The following is a 22,746-nucleotide window of genomic DNA, read 5'->3' on the forward strand; positions in this document are numbered from 1 at the left end:
ATTTTTCTCTGATGTCCTGATGAAGGAGACTGTGATCTCTGAAATGCGTTGACCTGACCTGTGCATAGAATAAAGAGATGCTGTAATATCAACATCGCTGAAAATCTGTGGAAAGGAAGCGCACACAGGGTTTTATCCGATATACAGTGAACGCAGGGAATAGGACAGGTACTCACCTGCTGAAGTTGTGACAGGCACAACTCCTTACAAGCACGAAATAAATGGTGGTCAGCTGCAGCCCCGATGCAGGCAATAGATATAAAAATGGTTTGGAGAAAATTGGGTTAAATGCTGCGCTAAAAACCACAGATCCACGACATAGTAAAATCCTTGTCTTTGAAACGCGTTGACCTTAAAAAATGAAAATAAAGAAATCTGTCTTCTTCAGGACAAGTGCAAAAAGGAACAGCATAACACATGTTGCATGCAGGGGGTGCATATATACAACTGAAAGAAGTAGCCACGTTTACACAAATGACGTCAGCTTTCCCATGACTAAGAATCACGTGGGATGGGCAGGAACATGTGGAGGAAAACAAAGGAGAAGAAGAAGAACAAAGAAAGAAAAAAAGAAAAGAGAAAACAAAAAAGGGGGAGATGAGAGTAAAAAGAAAGAAAGGAAGGGGTGGGAAGGGGTGTATGAGAAAAAAAAAATGTTCATTAATATTGCTCAATTCATAAATAAAAAATTATGAAATAAATGAGAAAAAATTGTTTTGTTTTTTCTTTTGAAATTTATCAATTTAAAAAGTGATAATCAATATTAAAAAACGTGAAAAGCAAAGAATGGGGAATGTTGGTATGAAAATAAAAAAAATGGAGTAGAAAAAACAAAAATAAAAAAACAAAGATAGAACAGTGTATGTGTTACTTCAGGACAATGTTCTAAAGACATGAAACTACAAAGAAGAATGGACAGACTGGCGCTCCGCACCACTGAGATGTGATGGAAAAACATGTGAGTGAATAGAAATGATAGCCTAAAGAGAAAATAAAATATAATGTGAAAAAAATAAATATGAAAAAAATATGAAAAAAATATATATTGTTTTCACATTATATTTTATTTTCTCTTTGGGTTATCATTAGTGATGAGCGAGTACTAAAAAGCTCGGGTGCTCGAGGCTCGGGCCGAGCATCCCAAGATACTCGTGTACTCGGCCCGAGCACCGAGCCCAATGTTATCCTATGGGAGACCCGAGTATTTTTATGAAATGACCCCCTGGCAGCATGGAGAAACCCTAAAAATGTCACAAAAGTCTCAGAAGAGTGCTCAAATGACATGACAACAGCATGGGGAAGACCCCTTGAAGCATTTATCACTCAAAAGTCACAGCTGTGAACAATTTTGTCCGCGTTTTACGCCATTTTTACGGACTCACCAGAAAACCTTCCAAAATGACACCAAAATGAATTTTCATGGCGGAAATGGTAAGGGCACATACCCAATAGTGGGATAAAGCTGGTGTATGTTACTTTTTGAGCTTAATACTTGAAAGATTTTACGTAAAACATTGTGTGGCACTCCGATGTCCAAAACGCACGTTTTGTGCTTTTTACTAGCGATGTCGGTCATTTTTTTTTTCATTCTATCTCCCGTCGGTCGGTCTCGCTCTGTCTGTCTCTCTCTGTCTTGTCTGTCCCCCTCTCACAGTCTGTCGGTCATTCTCCCCCCTCTCTCTTACTTACCGTTCCCCGATCACTGCTGCGGCGCTGCACGGCTGTTCACTAAACTCCGGCGGCTTTTCCTCTTTAGAAAAAGCCGGCCGCTCATTAAACAATCTCGTAATCCCTGTTTTCCTGCTTTTTGGCGCCTATGATTGGTTGCAGTGAGACATGCCCCCACGCTGAGTGACAGGTGTCTCACTGCACCCAAACACAGCAGCCAGTGTGTGTGTGTATACTGTGCAGTGAAATAAATAATTAAATAATTAAAAAAAAACGGCGTGCGGTCCCCCCAATTTTAATACCAGCCAGATAAAGCCATACGGCTGAAGGCTGGTATTCTCAGGATGGGGAGCTCCACGTTATGGGGAGCCCCCCACCCTAACAATATCAGTCAGCAGCCGCCCAGAATTGCCGCATACATTATATGCGACAGATCTGGGACTGTACCCGGCTCTTCCCGATTTACCCTAGTGCGTTGGCAAATCGGGGTAATAAGGAGTTAATGGCAGCCCATAGCTGCCACTAAATCCTAGATTAATCATGTCAGGCGTCTCCCCGAGATTCCTTCCATGATTAATCTGTAAATTACAGTTAAAAAACACACACCCGAAAAAGCCGTATGGCTTTATCTGGCTGGTATTAAAATTGGGGGGACCGCACGCCGGTTTTTTTAATTATTTATTTATTTATTTTACTGCACAGTATAGACACGCCCACCGGCTGCTGTGATTGGGTGAAGTGAGACACCTGTCACTCAGTGTGGGGGCGTGTCTCACTGCAACCAATCATAGGTGCCTGTGGGCGGGGATAGCAGGGAATATGAGATGGCTGTGTGCAGAGCACAGCGCGCCCGCCGGTATAAAGGCTCGGTCACGCTGTGCAGGCCGGCCAATCACTGCAATTCCACAACTAACAGGGCTGTGGCATTGCAGTGGTCTGCCAGACAATCCCTGCATGAGGGCTGGCTCTCAAAAGAGCGCCAACATGCAGGGATGAAGACCACGAGTACAGCACGAGTATTGCAAAATTACTCGGTACCCGCCGAGTAGCCCGAGTACAGTGATACTCGTGCGAGTACCGAGTAGTAACAAGCATACTCGCTCATCACTAGTTATCATTTCTATTCACTCACATGTTTTTCCATCACATCTCAGTGGTGCGGAGCGGTGCAAACTTGGTTTCACTATACAAACCCTTTAAGGCCCATAAACAACCAATCCCTACAATTGTTTGGCCAACAGCTCTCTTTTGACTATCAAATACAGGAATGCTCAGCCAAATGTACTTGTGTTCTCTATTAGAGAGCAGATGTCGGCCTCCTCTGGTGGTAGATTATCTTTGAAGAGAACAAAAGGATCAAGTGGAATTCCAACACACCAGTTTCTACCCTTCCTTGACAGCCAACCTGTTCAATGGAAGCATCCGCCCTCTTGACCCAGGAAACCGATATTGACCGTGTGGAATGAGCTGTTAGGCGGTCCAGAGGAAGGCGGCCCTTGTTAGAGTATGCTTCTTTGATAGCGTTTTTTATCCAGTTGGATAACGTGCTTTTGGCCAATTTTTTCCCAGCATTACGACCCACAATCTGGATAAAAAGATTGGAATTCTTCCTGAAGGATTCGGTCTTCTGTAGGTAGAGTACCTCCGTTCTTCAAGTGAATGGAATTCCATCTCTTTCTGGCTAGCCGGGTTCTGGCAAAAAAGATGGTAGGATAATGTCCTGGTTTCTATAAAAGTCTGACACCACTTTTGGAAGAAACGATGGATCCAGACAGAAGACAATCCTATCATCAAGAATCTTCATAAGGTTCCCGTATGTAAAGAGCCTGAAGTTCACCCACACGCCTGGCTGTGGTGATTGCTATCAAAAAGGCTGTCTTCCAGGAAAGGATCCTCAGGGGTGAAGAAGGCAGAAGTTCAAATAGGGATTGAGTTAACCCTTTAAGCAGGGCTGTATTTGGCCTTCGTGCTACCCTAGGCACTTTAAGTGGTCGTGCCCCTTATTGATAACATAAAACTATGATTTTGTGCACACGACATCTGTGTAAGGCCGATCTCCTCTAACACATTTGAAAAACTGCTAAACCCTATAAGAATGAAGATCAGCACTTGCTGTCACACCTTCAGTTTTATTTAGCTTCTTTGAACAGCTTCAGGTTTTCAAAGACACTAATTGGTTTAAACAGGTAACTGAACCATTTTTCGGGCTGCTGCCACCAAGAAGCTGCTGACTAGCACTTAATACAATTTCAATTTAAAAAAAGATGCCAGTGTTTCCTAACCTGTCCTCCCCCTGAAAAACTCACTAGATTCACAGATGTGTGAAACCCGTGGTGTGCATACCCTAATGGTTCACATGCCCAGTGCTTGTACACAGATTACAGTTGGCAGAACCTGGAGATAGACGGGCTCGACCGATAGTCGGATTGTCAGAGAAATGATGACCCAGCAGGTCTAATTTTGGACTGTGGATCCTTTTTTCTCTAAGAGATGAGCCACTGCCAGAGATGTGTAGTAGCGTCTGTCTCATAGAGAACACGAGCACTCAACAAAGTAAGCGCTCAGGGAGACAGCTGCCAGTTGAGTGATGGGACACCTGTCTATAGTGTATGGGAGAGTCAGGGAGATAGCTGCCAGCTGAGTGATAGGACACCTGTCTATAGTGTATGGGGGAAGTTAGGAAAGATAACTACCAGCCGAATGATGGGACAGCTGTCTATAGCGTATGGGGGCTTTGGTCAAATACTTGTTTGGCAGACGTATGGCCTCATTAAGACAAATATTTATTTAGCCTGGCATAATGACCCTATATTGATCTACTATCAAATCTAATAAATTAAATAATGCTACATCTACACGAATACATCACCAGAACCAACCTCAAATCACGATAACATTACCAGAACCACCAGCTGTACATGACATCTCCAAAACAAATCTCCAATTACTACTACATCACCAGAACCACCATCTGCACACTGCTACATCACCAAAACCACCATCTGCACACTGCTACATCACCAGAACTACCATTGGTACGAGACTGCATCACCAGAACCAAGTTTAAATTACTACTACATCACCAGACCTAAAGCCATCCCAACATATAATTGTCTGCCATGAAACTGCAGCTCCTAGTAGGTCTGTAAAAATGGTAAGGAGATACCAGGAGTTGTTACCGGCCATCATCAGACTGTGGACCATACAGGAGCCACAGAACTGATGGTGCAGGCAGTAGCACTATTAAACATTTAAAAAATACCTTAATTTTTGGGAGATATCTTCTGTTTTAGGTCCATTAATTCTGAGCACATTGGTGTTGGTCTGGGTCTGGAGACCCCCATAAATTGCTCAAAAGACCCCTTAGAAGTGCACAGCTCAGGAGACGGGACTATGACTTTCTACAGCATCCGCTCTGTGCTGTGTGTCCTCTTCTAAAAGAGCTTTTCAGTTGTAGTTGGGAGTGTCCGGACCAGATTCCCCACCAATCTGCTCAGAATTATTGGCATAACACAAAAAATTCTTGCAAAAGTTTAGTTACTCTTTGGAGGTGCATTTACAATGCTGCCAATAATCGGAAACAGATTGACCTATCTAAACCGGCTGTCAGATCACCTGACGCACAAGCAAAATGTTTGTCGGGTGAAATGATTTTTCCATTTACATAAATAAACATATAAGGGATGATTACACTACAAAAATCAACCAGTTTAGCTTAAAAGGGGTTGTCCGGTCTGGAATGACAAGTCTGCAGTCACTATGTGTCCCTCTATGACTGCAGACTTGTGAATCCTTCCGCGCACACACGATGGTCAAGTATGCGACATGCATACTCCTAGAAAGAACTCATCTAGTGAGTACGGCCTCTCTTAATGCACTTGTATTGTGTGAGGTGGCGTCCCCTAGACGGGTTCTAGCTTGGACTCTGCATATCACATACTTGACCGCCATTCCCGGCACAGACACCAGAGAATTCTCGTAGCGCACAGTGAGTGCACTGGGAGGATTCACAAATCTGCAGTCACAGAGTGACACAAAGGGACTGCAGACTTGTCATTCTAGACTGGACAACTCCTTTAATATTTGCTTCAACATCTATTTTTTAGGCCCCTTTCACACGTCAGTGATTCTGGGACGTTTGTGCTTTTTTTTAAACGTCCCAGAATCACTGACATACGCAGACCCATTATAATGAATGGGTCTGCTCACACGTCAGTGATTTGTCACTGCACGTGTCTCCGTGCAGCGTACCCGCGTGTGCGTGATTGCTGCACGGAGACATGTCCATTTTTTTCTGGCATCACTGATGTTCCACGGACCACGCAGTTGTGTGGTCCGTGAAACACGTGCCAGAAAAAAACTTGCTTTTAAAATAATAAACATTTTAACTCACCCGGCGTCCAGCGATGTCCTCTGCAGCCCGTTCTCCCTGCTCCTTCTGTGCCGGCTGATTACTGTCGCGCATATTCATTATGCGCGACACAGCCGACCCGGAAGCAGCTCCTGCAGGGGTCACCGCCGGCCGGATGCTGCGTCGCGGGAGCGATCAGCACCATGGACAGCGGGAGCGGGCGCAGGTGAGTGAATCTCTAAGTGCAATCACGGGCCACGGATAACGGAGCCCGGATTGCACTTAGACAACCCACGTGTGCCGTGATTTTCGGCACACGCAGGGACAAGTGCGTGTTTTACACGCCAGTGAAAAACGTCTGTGTTTTTCACTGACGTGTGAAACGGGCCTTATAATGCAAATGAGGGGGCTTTGTTGCACCCTTGGTGAAACCTATGCCTTGGTGCACTCTTATATTTGCATATGAAAGCCAGTCCCTTGTGTTGATTGACAGCACTCACTTAGTAAGAGTGGTAAAATCAGACATACAAGCTGATATTAGACAGCACTCACTTACTATTGGAGCGCTGTCAATAAAAACAAAAGACTTTAAAATACAAATATGAGGGCGTAACGGTGTACCGAAGAAAAGACCACACCAATGGTGCAGCAACACAAAGACCACACCAATGGTGCACCAAAGCAAACACCACACCAATGGTGCACCAAAGCACAGACCACACCAACCGTGCACAGAAGCAAAGACCACACCAACCGTGCACAGAAGCAAAGACCACACCAATGGTGCACCAAAGCAAAGACCACACCAACGGTGCACCAAAGCAAAGATCACACCAATGGTGCACCACCACAAAGACCACACCAATGGTGCACCAAAGCAAAGACCACACCAACCGTCACCGACACAAAGACCACACCAACGGTGCACCAAAGCAAAGATCACACCAATGGTGCACCAACACAAAGACCACACCAATGGTGCACCAAAGCAAAGACCACACCAACCGTCACCGACACAAAGACCACACCAACGGTGCACCAAAAGCACAGACCAGACCAACCGTGCACAGAAGCAAAGACCACACCAACGGTGCACCAAAGCAAAGACCACACCAACGGTGCACCAAAGCAAAGACCACACCAACTGTGCACAGAAGCAAAGACCACACTAATGATGCACCAAAGCAAAGACCACACCAATAGTGCACCAAAATGCCCTCATTTGCATATTAAATAAATGTAGATTTTTCTGCCAATATTAAAGGGAACCTGTCAGCTGACATTGTGGTCCTGCGCAGGTGCAGATGAAAGTATTGTATTGCGCAGGTCATCAATGCTGGCTAGTGTGGATGAAGTAGGATGAGTCATGTACCCAGGCTTTTGAAGAAGGAGGACAAAGATGGCTGAAAGAGGAGGCACCGCACCCGGAGAATGGAGACACCCATCCACCCAGTCTGCACAGCACCACCCTTTAGGCGAGCATTATAAAGTGATTTTTACATTCTACACAGCGGCCTGGGCTCTTATATACAGCAAAAAAAACCCTATATAGCAATTAAAAAACAGCATAACAGCAACCTCTACTCAAAATATTATGTTTTGCAAAGTGTGCACAGTACCAACATTCCAACCTGTACTTTGAAAAATGAGATTTTTGGCAAAAAATTGCAATTTTTCGAGCTACCTCGCCACGTCACGGCAAATCTCTTGAGGCAGTCCTACACTAAAATATTTTTATTTAAAGTGTGCCAAACGGCCTCACATATGCACAAATAGGACTGCACAACACGTACCTGGTGCTTTTCAGTCTCGTCTCCATGACTAATTCATGGTTGTGGGCGGGACAGGCCCAGGCACATGCTGCTTGGAATATATAGCCTGTGGACAAGGCTAGATGGCAATGTGTTAACAGCCACCAATCGCCAAAAATCAAGACAGATGGAAAAATAACAATGAAGTGCACTGCAATATGGGGACCAACCAAAAACCTATATAGCAATTAAAAAAACAGCATAACAGCAACCTCTACTCAAAATATTATGTTTTGCAAAGTGTGCACAGTACCAACATTCCAACCTGTACTTTGAAAAATGAGATTTTTGGCAAAAAAATTGCAATTTTTCGAGCTACCTCGCCACGTCACGGCAAATCTCTTGAGGCAGTCCTACACTAAAATATTTTTATTTAAAGTGTGCCAAACGGCCTCACATATGCACAAATAGCACTGCACAGCACGTAATATTTTGAGTAGAGGTTGCTCTTATATACAGCATGTTAGAATGCTGTATATAAGAGCCCACTGGTGGTGGCCGCAGCTTATAGGCCCCAAATCTGGTGACAGGTTCCCTTTAAATAAGCAGTCCGGGCATTTTTTCCCCTAAACCTGTGAAAATGTTCATGTAGTGTAAGGTCTGTGATAATTCATTCACCAACTCCATGATGACTTCACATCCACAGCTCTTCTCTGCAGACTTCCCTCTTCTCCGGTCTTCTGCAGCACATCTCACCATGGTGCCCTGAAAAATAACAGTGTCATTATAATGTTCCCGAATAATAATAACCACAAATGCTGTGCCATAAATAAGCCCTATGATGTGGACTGAAAAAGATAACTGCTCCTCACTGTGCTCCCCGCAAAAGACCATTACTCCACACAATCCCTCTTAACGTCCATCCTCCACACTATCCTCTCCTATAAAATATTCCCACAACACCGTCCCCACTTATATACTATGACCGCCACACTGCCCCCTAATAAAACGCCACACTGCCCTCCCTTATAAACTATACCCACCACACCTTCCTCAATTATGAAATATGATCTGCACATTGTGAGGAGGGGGCAGCATGATGTGAGGACAATGTCCCTCTCCATATGGAGCTCACACTGCCCTTCTCCATACTGAGCCTCCCATGCTGCCCCTTCTTAATGCGCTCCACATGCTGCCTGTTCCCTTTTCCATAATGAGACCACCATGCTACCTCACTCATCATACAGAGACCACTATGCTGGCTCATGCCTAAAGCTGATCCCCCTCCCACACACACACACACACACACACTATCTCACGTTTCCCATCGAATCTCCTACGTTGCTCCACTCCATAATGAGCGCACCCATGCTGCCCCCTTTCCATACTGAGCCCACCCATGCTGCACCTTTTCCATACTGAGCCCACCCATGCTGCCCCCTTTCCATACTGAGCCCTCACACTGCCCCTGTTCGTAATGAACTCCCAATGCTTCCCCATCACCATACTTAGTGGGTTGCTACATACAGCACTTCGGGGGGGGGGGGGGGCAAGGAGGGTCCAAAACCGTCTCAAGTAGATTTAGAAACTTGGCTTTCAAGATCAATGTGAATAGTGTTTTTTATTGTGAAGAACCTGTAGGACCAGCACAAGCACAGCATTGCCACATAGACAGCGGTGGACACCACAACATACCCAGCTACACCGCTCGCCACGCTACTGTACTGTCTGAGGACCCTCTGCATGCACTGATGAAGATCTTTTGAACAAAACATCTTTGCTTGTGCTGGTCCTACAAGTTCTTCACAATAAAAAAAAAACTATTCACATTCATCTTGAGGGCCAAGTTTACCCCTCTCCATACTGAGTCCTTACACTTTTCCCCATTGATTATGTCCCTTGCACTATCCCTCACTCTGTAATCCCCCTCTACAGTAATAAGCTCCCTAAACACCCATCTACAGCAATAGGCCTCCTAATCCCCAGACTATAGCCTCTGCCTGCCCCTCACCCACAATCATCACGTTATAGCCTCTGCCTGTCCCTCCCACACAACCATCACCCTATAGCCACTGCCTTCCCCTCCCCCACAACCATCATGCTATAGCCTCTGCCTGTCCCTCCCCCACACACATCACTATAGCCTCTGCCTGCCCCTTCCCCACACGCATCACTATAGCCTCTGCCTGCCCCTCCCCCACACACATCACTATAGCCTCTGCCTGCCCCTCCCCCACAATCCTCATTAGGAAGACCCGCACCTTCCCTATGAATCTTCAGCTCTACGAGCGATTACCTGCTCCTGCCGCCCTCCTCCTCTTCCTCCTCCTGCTCCTCCGGTGTCCGTCGTTCTTCTCTTGGCTGCGGTGAGTGTTCTCTCCTCCTCTACTGCATCTGAAGCATTGGACGCCACAGCACGGAGCTGATTGATTGGCATGCGCCTCTGACCCCGGAAGTGCAGGCGACAGCACTTCCGGGGTCAATCAGCACTCTGTGCCCGGAGTTTATCTGTACTGTGTCTTAAAGGTGCAGATACAGATAAATGAAGGTGCGCCTCGCCCGCCTCCCCCCCCCTTCCCTCTCCGAAAACACAGTGGATTTAATCAACTGTCTAACGGAGGGGGAGAGATGTGTAAAAATAAATATATATATATATATATTTTTTTTTTTTTTTTTTGCTGCTAGAAGGTGCCGCCACCCGCTGTGCGCCGCCCCAGGCACCGGACCACGGGTGCCTAGTGGTAAATACGGCCCTGCCTTTAAGAACTGTGCTTAGGTCCCAGGGACTACACCATGCTCCAAATTATGCAAATTGGTTGTAAGTGTCATAGCGATTTTTCATTTTTTTTCAGTGAAACTCATTGATGGCATTGTGTCTCAGAGTTCTTTGGATCACTGAAATCAATCTCAGATACCTGTGATAATTAGTTTTCCAGGTGACGCCAAATAAAAGGAAAATTAGATGTTCCACAATATTAAGCGGGACACAGTTTTCAAGTAACATGGGAAAGAAAAAGGATATCTCTGCTGCCGAAAAGCATCAAATAGTGCAATGCTTTGGACAAGGGATGAAAACATTAGATATTTCATGAAAATATATCACTAAATTGAATCAACAGATCCAGCTTTATAAATTAAGTCATGTATATTTTATGTATAATCTTTCTTTATTGAGTTGAAAAAGGAAAGAAAAGAAAAGTAAAGAGAAACATACAAATATCCAAGATTACACATATATCATAGCATATGATACAACAGATTGAATAACATTTTCATAACATAGTTCACCGATGACGTAAGGTCAATCAAACACTGTTTCAATTCTTACCCTCCACCCTTTCTATATCCCTTACCAGGGACTGCCGTCAGCTTATTTTTCGAGAAAAAACCACAACAACCCTATCTTATCTTGCAAATTTTATAACATACTTCTCGTGTCCTATGTTCCTTCTCTTCCTGGGCGAAAACTTGATAGCTATACTTTCCATACAACCTTGAACCATGTCTTAGCTCTACTCATTGTCTCTTTATTAAGTATTATAAAAGAAATACTAAAAAACCGATAAAGATCAGAGAAAAAGAAATAAGCAGTCATGAATGAAATAGAAAAGAAAGCTGTAGAGTCTAGGGAGGGAAAGAAAAAAAAAAAAGGGGGACATTTAAGGATTTAGGACTGGTAGGGGGGGGGTACAAACAGGGCTGTCATATCCTTACTACTATCTCCGTTCACATTGCACCTACTAAACCTTCAAAGTAATGTATGATATTCGTCAGAATTTTTAAATATTATCCACGGTGTCCATATTCTCAAGTATCTGTCAGTATGTCCCTCTGCCTCTGCTACTAGTTCCTCCATATGATGTATGTGTTCAAATTCCTGAGTCCATTCCCTCAAGGACGGAGCCTCCTGTGTTCTCCAATGTCTTGGAATCACTGCTCTTGCTGCTGCCAGACAGAACCGCAGTATATCCCCTTTTTGGGCTTTAATTGACCCGGGGAGCATTGACATCAAGGCTATTTGTGGGGTCTGTGGTGTTCCTTTCCCTGTTATTTTTGTGTATGTTTGAAAGATTGCCTCCCAGAATGGCTTGACTTTAGCACAGTCCCACCATATATGTAGCATTGTACCCTTTGTTGTTCCACAGCGCCAGCACATCTCGGAGACCGAAGGAAAAATTCTGTGTAGCCTCACCGGGTACTGGTACCATCTTGTTAAGACCTTATAATTCTTCTCTTTGGTGTACCCAGCAATTGACATTTTATGTGTAAATATATAGGCTTTCTGCTTTTCTGTGTCTGCGAATGTCGTTTCCATTTCTTCCTCCCACTTGGCCATATATGAGGGATCCGAGCCCACAGAGGGGTCTGCCTGTCCAATCATCTTATATATAAGTGACACCAAATGCATGGGTATAGCTTCCTGCATAAATAGTTTCTCGAAGGGTGAGGTCCCACCCTCTATTGATCCCTCTATTCCTTTTATCTTAGAATTAACAAATGAGTAAAGTTGTCTATATTCTATCCAGGATAACATCTGGGGAGGTTCCATACTTTGCATATCCTCAAAGGATCTTAATTTAGATCCCCTAAGGGTATGATAGATCCTGCCATCCTGTCGTGCTTCCCAACGTAAAAATTTGGCCCGACCGACTCCCGGGGGGAATTCTGGGTTGGATATAATAGGAGCGAGCAAAAAGGGGCAAAGTTATGTATATTTTAACCATGATCCCGACTTGTAAATATCACCCTACATATGACCATTGGTCACTCCTTACATTTTTAATATAATAAAGTCCAAAAATAGACAGACAGGTATTTTGTCAAATTATTAGAACAAACTTTATTTATATTTTCTGGGACATTTAGTGAAGACCGTGTTAGATAAAACCCATTTGCAAACCCGTGCATAAAACTAGACCGGGCAGTGTGGTCACTTGTACAATATCCTCACATGAAAAATGGCTGCATGAGGGAATATATAATACTTAGATTAATACAATAAATTATGAAAATATCCTTATATTAATATATATCACAATATTTGTATGGTCCATTACAGTTCGTTATTTTACTATATTGTAAAGATCACCATGTGTGGTGTCATAAATAAATTACCAATAGAAACTATTGCTGATACAGTCGTCACTATTAAGGCATATGACCTATATTGTTCTATAATAAGACAGGTAAGCTGTTATAAATATGGGTGTCACCATGTAAATATACATTCAAGCAGGAGAAGAGAAGGGGTTAAAGCCGCGCATCAGCCAAATGAAGATGTAGAGTTGTTGATAAATTTATATCTTTTTTATTTCATAGGTCTACGCGTTTCGAGGTAGAAACCTCTTCCTCAGGACCAGAATATCAACAAAGCATGAAACAGATGGAGATAACAGATTTATATACATATGGTGTATCCAGAAGACCGCCTACTGCCCCCCCTTTTTTTTTTTACACGGATGCAATGTCTGTGGTAGTGTTCATCATTAAGGTGGTGGTATACACTTGACGAATAAAGCTTCCATGTAGAGGTTCCAGTCACTTTAAAGACACATTTATATATATTTTTATTTTTTGTAAAAAAATTTTTGTTTCCAATTGTTTGTGGGCCATGTTCATGTATAACTATATATGTAAATGTTATTTCTTCAATAGTTTGATACTTGAATGGGATATTGTCACGCTCCCCGGGTCCCCTGCGCTGCTCCCCGGCTCACCTGTCATGCTCTCCGGCTCCCCTGCCTCGCTCCCCGGTTCTTCAGTCCAGTCTCCGCCGCTCCACGCTCTCCAGCGTCCATCGCCTGCGCTTCCCAGACGTCCTGGTCCCCGCTCCCGGCGCCCGTCGGCTTCTCAGCCCCAGCCCGGCTCTGCTGCTTCCTCCCCTCAGCTTCCTGCTCTGGCTTCTGGCACCCGGGCCGCGCGCATGCGCATTAGGGCGCGCGCGCGGTCATTGACCCTTTCTTAAAGGGCCAGCGTCAATTGACAGGAAATGAAGCACACAGGTACAGGGTATAAAGGGGTTTAATGTCCAAGTGGGCGGGGCCTAATCTTCGTGTTTCTCTAGCTAGGAGTCAGGTCTCCTTGTGTTCCTGTGAGATACTCACCTCTCTCTCTTCTAGAGCCGATCCTGCCGTGCCATCCGGTCCTGCCGAATCCCGAGACCCGAACGCTGTCTATCTGCCATCCTGACAGTCCGTACCATCTCTGATCCCTGCGGTGACCCGTCATCTCGCTCCCAAGGTTCCGGACTCCGCCTGACATCATCTCGGCTTCCGAACCGGAGCTCCGTCACCCGGACTACCATCAGTGACTCCGTGGTCCCAGGGACTTCTCCGTTATACTCTTGTGCACGGACTGTTCAGCTACCTGTAGTGCTCCAGCTACCGGACCCCTTACCACCATCAAGGAGTTCGGCCCAGTGGATCCACCTCCTGGGTCTGTCCGTCCACCTGGCCCTAACAGTAAGATCAGGCCATGGATCCCGCTGAAGCACTAGCAGCCGTACAGGAGGAACTCCAACGCCAGCGTGAGACTCAGACCCACATGCTGCAATTCATGTCTTCTGTGGACGCCCGCCTGAACACGCTACAAGCGTCAGTTACGTCTTCAGCATCCTGGGCTTCCACTAGTCACTCCACGGCTCCAGCTCCCGTGGCGACTTCTTCGGATGCTTCCAGACTTCGTTTGGCCTCACCACCCCGGTACGCCGGAGACCCCAAGACCTGCAGGGGATTCATAAACCAATGCTCCCTCCATTTCACGCAGCTGCCGCATTTGTTTGCCTCCGACCAAGCCAAGGTCGCCTTCATCATGTCCCATCTAGAGGGTGAGGCACTGGCGTGGATGAACCCCTTGTGGGAGAAGAGGGATCCTGTGACCACAAACATCCAGGGGTTCCTGCAGGCATTCCGTGGCACCTTTGACGAGCCAGGACGCGCCTCCGCGTCTGCTTCATCTCTTCTCCGGTTACGTCAGGGGACTCTGACGGTGGGTCAATACGCAATCCGGTTTCGCACCTTGGCTTCGGAACTCGGGTGGAACAACGAGGCCCTAACCGCCGCCTTCTGGGAAGGACTCTCGGGGCGAATTACAGATGAGCTGGCGGGTCGTGACGTACCGTCCACCCTGGATGCCCTGATTACTCTAGCGACTCGAGTGGACATACGCTTTCAGGAGCGATCCAAAGAGGTGTCCCGTGAGAGACGTCCGGTACGGCATTCCTCTCCTCCGCAGAAGCCCGCCGTACTTCAGTCAACGGCATCTGGTGTCTCCGTCCACGAGCCCATGCAGATCGACCGTGTGCGGCAGTCTGAACAACGTCGAGCCGAGCGGCTCGCCAAGGGCCTCTGCTTTTACTGCGGAGAGGGCACACACCTGCTACGCTCCTGTCCAGAGAGGCCGGGAAACTCCAAAGCCTAGGGTTGGTAGGAGAGGCCACCCTAGGTGCTGGGACTCTCTCAGACCCGGTTACGTGGACTGTGCAAGTGACAACGGGAGAGACGCGGTTCACGGCTGAGGCGTACCTCGATTCTGGGGCCGCAGGCAATTTCATCCAGCAGGCCACGGTGGACAAGTACCAGGTGCCTGTTACTCCACTCGACAAGCCCCTAGTGATTGCCTCTGTGGATGGGAGACCCCTCTCTGACACCATCTCCTGGATCACCAGGCCGGTCGAACTGCGTATCGGTGCCCTGCACACCGAGAACATCGCTCTCTACGTCCTCCCACACATGTCCCATCAAATCCTGCTGGGACTTCCCTGGTTACGGACACACGAACCATCAGTCAGCTGGGGCACTGGTGAAATCACCCGATGGGGCTCTTCGTGCCATGATAAATGTCTAAAGACCATACAACCCATCCGACGACCTCCGGTTCCAGAGAACCTACCGGGACTGCCCTCGGCCTATTGGTCCTTCACGGACGTCTTTGATAAAAAGGAATCTGAGGTACTTCCGCCACATCGTCCTTACGATTGTGCCATCGACCTGCTCCCGGGAACAACACCACCTCGAGGACGGATATATCCATTGTCTCCAGCCGAAACAAGGGCCATGTCTACCTACATCACAGAGAGCCTGGCAAGGGGATTCATTCGGAGATCCTCCTCTCCTGCTGGAGCAGGCTTCTTCTTCGTTAAGAAGAAAGAAGGCGACTTACGCCCATGTATAGACTACCGGGGATTGAACCAAATCACCGTGAAAAACAAGTACCCTCTGCCGCTCATCCCCGAATTGTTTGACCGGCTTAGAGGAGCTCGTGTGTTCACCAAGCTGGATCTTCGGGGTGCCTACAATCTGGTCCGCATCCGCTCTGGGGACGAATGGAAGACCGCGTTCAATACTCGCGATGGGCACTATGAATACTGCGTGATGCCCTTCGGCCTGTGTAACGCACCAGCAGTCTTTCAAGAATTGGTGAACGACGTTTTCCGGGACCTTCTCTACGTCTGTGTGGTGGTGTATCTGGATGATATCCTTGTCTTCTCTCCGGACCTCCAGACCCACAGAGAGAACGTGCAGCTGGTTCTACAAAGACTGAGAGAGAATCGTCTGTACGCCAAGTACGAGAAGTGTGTCTTTGAGCAGTCTTCTCTCCCCTTCCTGGGTTACATCATCTCCGATACCGGACTGCAGATGGATCCAAAGAAGGTCTCCTCCATTCTCAACTGGCCTCCTCCTTCTGGACTGAAGGCAATCCAACGCTTCCTGGGGTTCGCCAACTACTACCGCCAGTTCATCCCTCACTTCTCTGCTCTGACTGCTCCTCTCTCCGCCTTGACCAAGAAGGAGGCTAATCCAAAGGACTGGTCACCTGCGGCCGACGCCGCGTTTGGCTCTCTGAAGCGGGCATTTGCCTCCTCTCCTGTACTCCACCGTCCGGAGTTAAACCGCCAGTTCACCTTGGAGGTGGATGCCTCCTCCTCGGGAGCCGGATGCCTCCTCCTCGGGAGCCGGAGCAGTGCTCATGCAGAAGTCCTCCTCCGGGAAGATGGTGACTTGCGGATTCTTCTCCAAGAGCTTCTCAGCGCCTGAACGCAACTACACCATCGGTGACCGAGAGTTATTGGCAGTCAAACTGGCTCTGGAGGAATGGCGCTACCTTCTGGAAGGAGCAGTGTACCCCGTGATTATTTACACGGACCACAAGAACCTGGAATACCTGCGGTCCGCTCAGCGACTGAACCCACGGCAAGCCAGGTGGTCCTTATTCTTTGCCAGGTTTGATTTCCAGCTCCATTTCCGACCCGCGGACAAGAATGTACGCGCTGATGCCTTGTCCAGGTCTTTCATGCCCATGGAGCAGGAGGAGGAGACTACCCAACCCATCATCTGTCCTAGCAAAATCATTCCGGTGGCCCCTGTCACCCTGGCCCAGATACCGCCCGGGAAGACCTATGTCTCTGAGACTGACAGGCAAAAAGTGTTACACTGGGGACATGCCTCGAAAACAGCCGGTCATGCTGGTCAGAAGAGAACATGGGGTGCGATTGTACGTCATTACTGGTGGCCATCCCTTCGCACGGACGTCGCTGCTTTTGTCTCTGCCTGCTCCTCTTGTGCCAGGAACAAGACGCCCAAACACCTGCCATATGGCCGTCTTCTGCCTCTGCCGATACCCTCAGTTCCGTGGCAACACATAGCGATGGACTTTATTACGGACTTGCCATTGTCCTCCAGACACACAGTCATATGGGTCTTGGTGGATCGGTTCTCTAAAATGGCTCATTTCGTCCCTATGGCTGGACTGCCCTCTGCTCAGGAACTCGCGGACGCCTATATACATCACATCTTCCGCTTGCATGGCTTTCCATCACACATCGTATCCGACAGAGGAACTCAGTTCACCTCCCGCTTCTGGAGGGCTCTCTGCAAACATCTGGGAGTGACTCTGGACTTTTCTTCTGCCTACCATCCTCAGTCTAATGGCCCAGTGGAAAGGGTCAATCAAATCTTGACCTCCTTCTTACGTCACTACGTCAACGCCCATCACGACGACTGGTCCACGCTTCTTCCTTGGGCTGAATTCTCCCATAACCACCACATCAGTGAGTCCTCCTCCAGCTCTCCCTTCCATGTCGTTTACGGACTTCAGCCCTCCGTCCCATTGCCTGTATCCCCTTCTTCGGATGTCCCTGCTGCTGATACTGTAGCCCGTGACTTTGCAACCATTTGGGACTCTGTCAAGGCGTCCCTTGGGCGTGCTTCCCTGCGGATGAAGAGACACGCAGACAAGAGACGTCTGGACCCTCCGTGTTTCTCTCCTGGAGATCTAGTCTGGCTTGCTTCCAAGTACGTCCGATTGAAGATACCATCCTACAAGCTGGGTCCTCGCTACATCGGGCCGTTTAAAGTCCTCAACAAGATCAATGAGGTCTCCTACAAGCTACAGCTCCCGGCCACGATGAGGATACCCAACTCATTCCACGTCTCCCTGCTCAAGCCATTTGTCCTTGGTCCCTTCTCCGCTGCTGCCAGTTCGGCTCCTCCTCCTATTGCCGATGACGACATCTATGCGGTAAGAGATATCGTGGCCATGAAAACCGTACGGGGTCGACAGTTCTTCCTGGTGGACTGGGCAGGGTATGGTCCTGAGGATAGGTCCTGGGAGCCCCGGGAGAATGTGGGTACTCCGCTGATCCAAGCCTTCCTGTCCCGGTTGCGGGGAGGGGGGCGTGGGGGGGGGGTACTGTCACGCTCCCCGGGTCCCCTGCGCTGCTTTCCGGCTCACCTGTCACGCTCTCCGGCTCCCCTGCCTCGCTCCCCGGTTCTTCGGTCCGGTCTCCGACGCTCCCCGCTCTCCAGCGTCCATTGCCTGCGCTTCCCAGGCGTCCTGGTCCCCGCTCCCGGCGCCCGTCGGCTTCTCAGCCCCAGCCCGGCTCTGCTGCTTCCTCCCCTCAGCTTCCTGCTCTGGCTTCTGGCACCCGGGCCGCGCGCATGCGCATTAGGGCGCGCGCGCGGTCATTGTCCCTTTCTTAAAGGGCCAGCGTCAATTGACAGGAAATGAAGCACACAGGTACAGGGTATAAAGGGGTTTAATGTCCAAGTGGGCGGGGCCTGATCTTCGTGTTTCTCTAGCTAGGAGTCAGGTCTCCTTGTGTTCCTGTGAGATACTCACCTCTCTCTCTTCTAGAGCCGATCCTGCCGTGCCATCCGGTCCTGCCGAATCCCGAGACCCAAACGCTGTCTATCTGCCATCCTGACAGTCCGTACCATCTCTGATCCCTGCGGTGACCCGTCATCTCGCTCCCAAGGTTACGGACTACGCCTGACATCATCTCGGCTTCTGAACCGGAGCTCCGTCACCCGGACTACCATCAGTGACTCCGTGGTCCCAGGGACTTCTCCGTTATACTCTTGTGCACGGACTGTTCAGCTACCTGTAGTGCTCCAGCTACCGGACCCCTTACCACCATCAAGGAGTTCGGCCCAGTGGATCCACCTCCTGGGTCTGTCCGTCCACCTGGCCCTAACAGATATGCTGTGTCACGCTAACAGATTGTCTGCCCGCTGATTTTTTCAGACGATCAGTAGGCGGTGTTCTGGGTACACCATATGTATATAAATCTGTTATCTCCATCTGTTTCATGCTTTGTTGATATTCTGGTCCTGAGGAAGAGGTTTCTACCTCGAAACGCGTAGACTTATGAAATAAAAAAGATATCAATTTATCAACAACTCTACATCTTCATTTGGCTGATGTGCGGCGTTAACCCCTTCTCTTCTCCTGTTTGAATGCTCATCCTTGTGGGGCTGCAGCAGACGCCATTATCTGATGCTTAAACAGTGGTTGTGACGTTCACAACCAAAGTAGGTGAGTGTATATATATTTATATATTACTCGTGTCATCTGGTAATATCCTATCAGCACTTCTTTTTTCTAGTGTTAATACCATGTAAATATACACGTTTATGCAGATCAAAATAAATAAAGCATAGAAGTCAAAATTGTATCCTATATACAGAATGTCATAAAGGACCATGTATATAGAGAATATATAAAAGTTAGTGACAAATTAGGTGAGAGATACCTTTTACAATATATCAAATAACACCATACATGTATAAGATATTAACATAAAGGAACAAATTGGCTCAAAACATCCTTGAAGTTGGCCTGATCGTTATTAGGGTCATTAGAGCCATGATGCAGCCTAAGTGGAAATTAATGATGTCTAACCATACAGACCTGCTGCCGCCATGAGTTACGACCACACTGCCCTGCACCTTGACGCGTTTCGCTAGAGCTTCATGTTTTTGAGCCAATTTGTTCCTATATGTTAATATCGCATGCATGTATGGTGTTATTTGATATATTGTAAAAGGTATCTCTGATCTAATTTGTCACTAACTTTTATATACTCTATATAGATGGTCCTTTATGACATTCTGTATAGAGAATACAATTTTAACATCTATGTGGTATTTATTTTGATATGCATAAACGTGTATATTTACATGGTGACACCCATATTTATAACAGCTTACCTGTCTTATTATAGAACAATATAGGGCATATGCCTTAATAGTGACGACTCTATCAGCAATAGTTTCTATTGGTAATTTATTTATGACACCACACATGGTGATCTTTACAATATAGTAAAATAACGAACTGTAATGGACCATACGAATATTGTGATATATATTAATATAAGGATATTTTCATAATTTATTGTATTAATCTAAGTATTATATATTCCCCCATTCAGCCATTTTTCATGTGAGGATATTGTACAATTGACCACACTGCCCTGTCTAGTTTTATGCACGGGTTTGCACATGGTTTTTATCTAACACGGTCTTCACTAAATGTCCCAGAAAATATAAATAAAGTTTGTTATAATAATTTGACATAAAATACCTGTCTGTCTATTTTGGACTTTATTATATTAAAAATTTAAGAATTGACGAATGGTCATATGTAGGGTGATATTTCACGAAAACCTAAGCGTGATCATCGCACTGTGAAGAGATTTGTGGCTGATTCTGAGCACATACGTGTTCGTGCTGATAAAGGCAGAATGAGGAAGGTGTCTGCCAGGCAAGTTCATCAGATTAAGAGAGCAGCTGCTAAAAAGCCATTACAAACCAGCAAACATATCTGAAGCTGCTGATGCCTCTGGAGTCCCTCGAACCTCAAGGTGTAGGATTCTTCAAAGACTTGCTGTGGTGCATAAATCTTCAATTCGGCCACCCCTAACCAGTGCTCACAAGCAGAAATGGTTGCCGTGGGCCCAGACATACATGAAGACTAATTTTCAAACAGTCTTGTTTACTCATGAGTGTCGAGCAACCCTGGATGGTCCAGATGGATGGAGTAGTGGATGGTTGGTGGATGGCCACCATGTCCCAACAAGGCTGCGACATCAGCAAGGAGGTGGAGGAGTCATGTTTTGCGCCGGAATCATGGGGAGACAGCTGGGAGGCCCTTTTAAGGTTCCTGAAGGTGTGAAAATAACCTCTGCAAAGTATATAGACTTTTTGACTGATAACTTTCTTCCATGGTACAAAAAGCAGAAACATGCGTTCTGGAGAAAAATCATCTTCATGCATAAAAATGCACAATCTCAAGCTGCAAAGAATATCTCTGGACCAGGAGATGAGACGTTTCTTTAGGACCATACGGCTCAAAGCCCATTTTTCTTCCTCTAATAAGGACATAACGTCTGACACTGCCATCCAAAGCCCAGGTACTTTTTACCTTCGCAACCTCAATCTGAGACTCTAGCACCTTTAATCCCGCAAAATCGTACCATCCCGTAGAGACCTATATATCATTGGTTTCTAATGACATCAACACCACACTTAGGGATACTTCACACACAGCGAGATCGCTACTGAGATCGCTGCTGAGTCACGTTTTTTGTGACCTCATTAGCGATCTCGCTGTGTGTGACACTGAGCAGCGATCTGGCCCCTGCTGTGAGATCGCTGCTCGTTACACAGAGTGCTGGTTCGTTTTTTTATTGTTGCTCTCCCGCTGATAAGCACACATCGCTGTGTGTGACAGCGAGAGAGGAACAATCCTGAATGTGCAGGGACCAGGAGCCGGCGTCTGACAGCCTGCGGTAAGCTGTAACCAAGGTAAACATCGGGTAACCAAGGTGGTTACCCGATATTTACCTTCGTTACCAGCCTCCGCAGCTCTCACGCTGCCAGTGCCGGCTCCTGCTCCCTGCACACGCTAAGTTAAGCGGTGTGAGCTGGTAACTAAGGTAAACATCGGGTAACCATACCCGATGTTTACCTTAGTTACCAGTGTCCGCAGCTTCCAGACGCCGGCTCCGTGCAAGCGCAGCGTCGCTTGCACGTCGCTGCTGGCTGGGGGCTGGTCACTGGTCGCTGGTGAGATCTGCCTGTTTGACAGCTCACCAGCGACCATGTAGCGATCCAGCAGCGATCCTGACCAGGTCAGATCGCTGGTCGGATCGCTGCTGCATCGCTAAAGTGTGAAGGTACCCTTAGGGATATTGAGAAAGGCGACTATAGAGTCAAGAACAACATTACTCCTGAGGAGGATAGGGCCATTAAGGGACTCAACGACAACAAAGACATTATCAAGCTGGCCGACAAAGTGGGCTCCATTGTGGTACTAGATAAAACCTATTATATGTCGGAAATATATAGACAACTGAGTGACACGTCAACATATTTACCTGTTTCTAGGGACCCCACTCCGCGTATTCACGATCTCATTAAAGATAAGGTCGATTACCACCTCCTACAGGGCACCATTGATAAGAAAATGGCAGAGTTTCTCAGCAAGACCAATCCAGTGATACCAGTTTTCTATATCTTACCTAAGATACATAAAAATTTACAGAAACCCCCAGGATGTACCATAGTGGCCTCCACAGAGTCCATCCTCTCTCCTTTGGCCATTACTTTAGATAAAATGCTGACACCTCTGATTCCCCTGATACCTTCATATTTGAAGGATACTTCAGACTTTCTTTCACATATTAGTAACCTC

This window comes from Anomaloglossus baeobatrachus, assembly GCF_048569485.1.
Source record: "Anomaloglossus baeobatrachus isolate aAnoBae1 chromosome 3 unlocalized genomic scaffold, aAnoBae1.hap1 SUPER_3_unloc_1, whole genome shotgun sequence".
NCBI lineage: Eukaryota > Metazoa > Chordata > Amphibia > Anura > Aromobatidae > Anomaloglossus > Anomaloglossus baeobatrachus.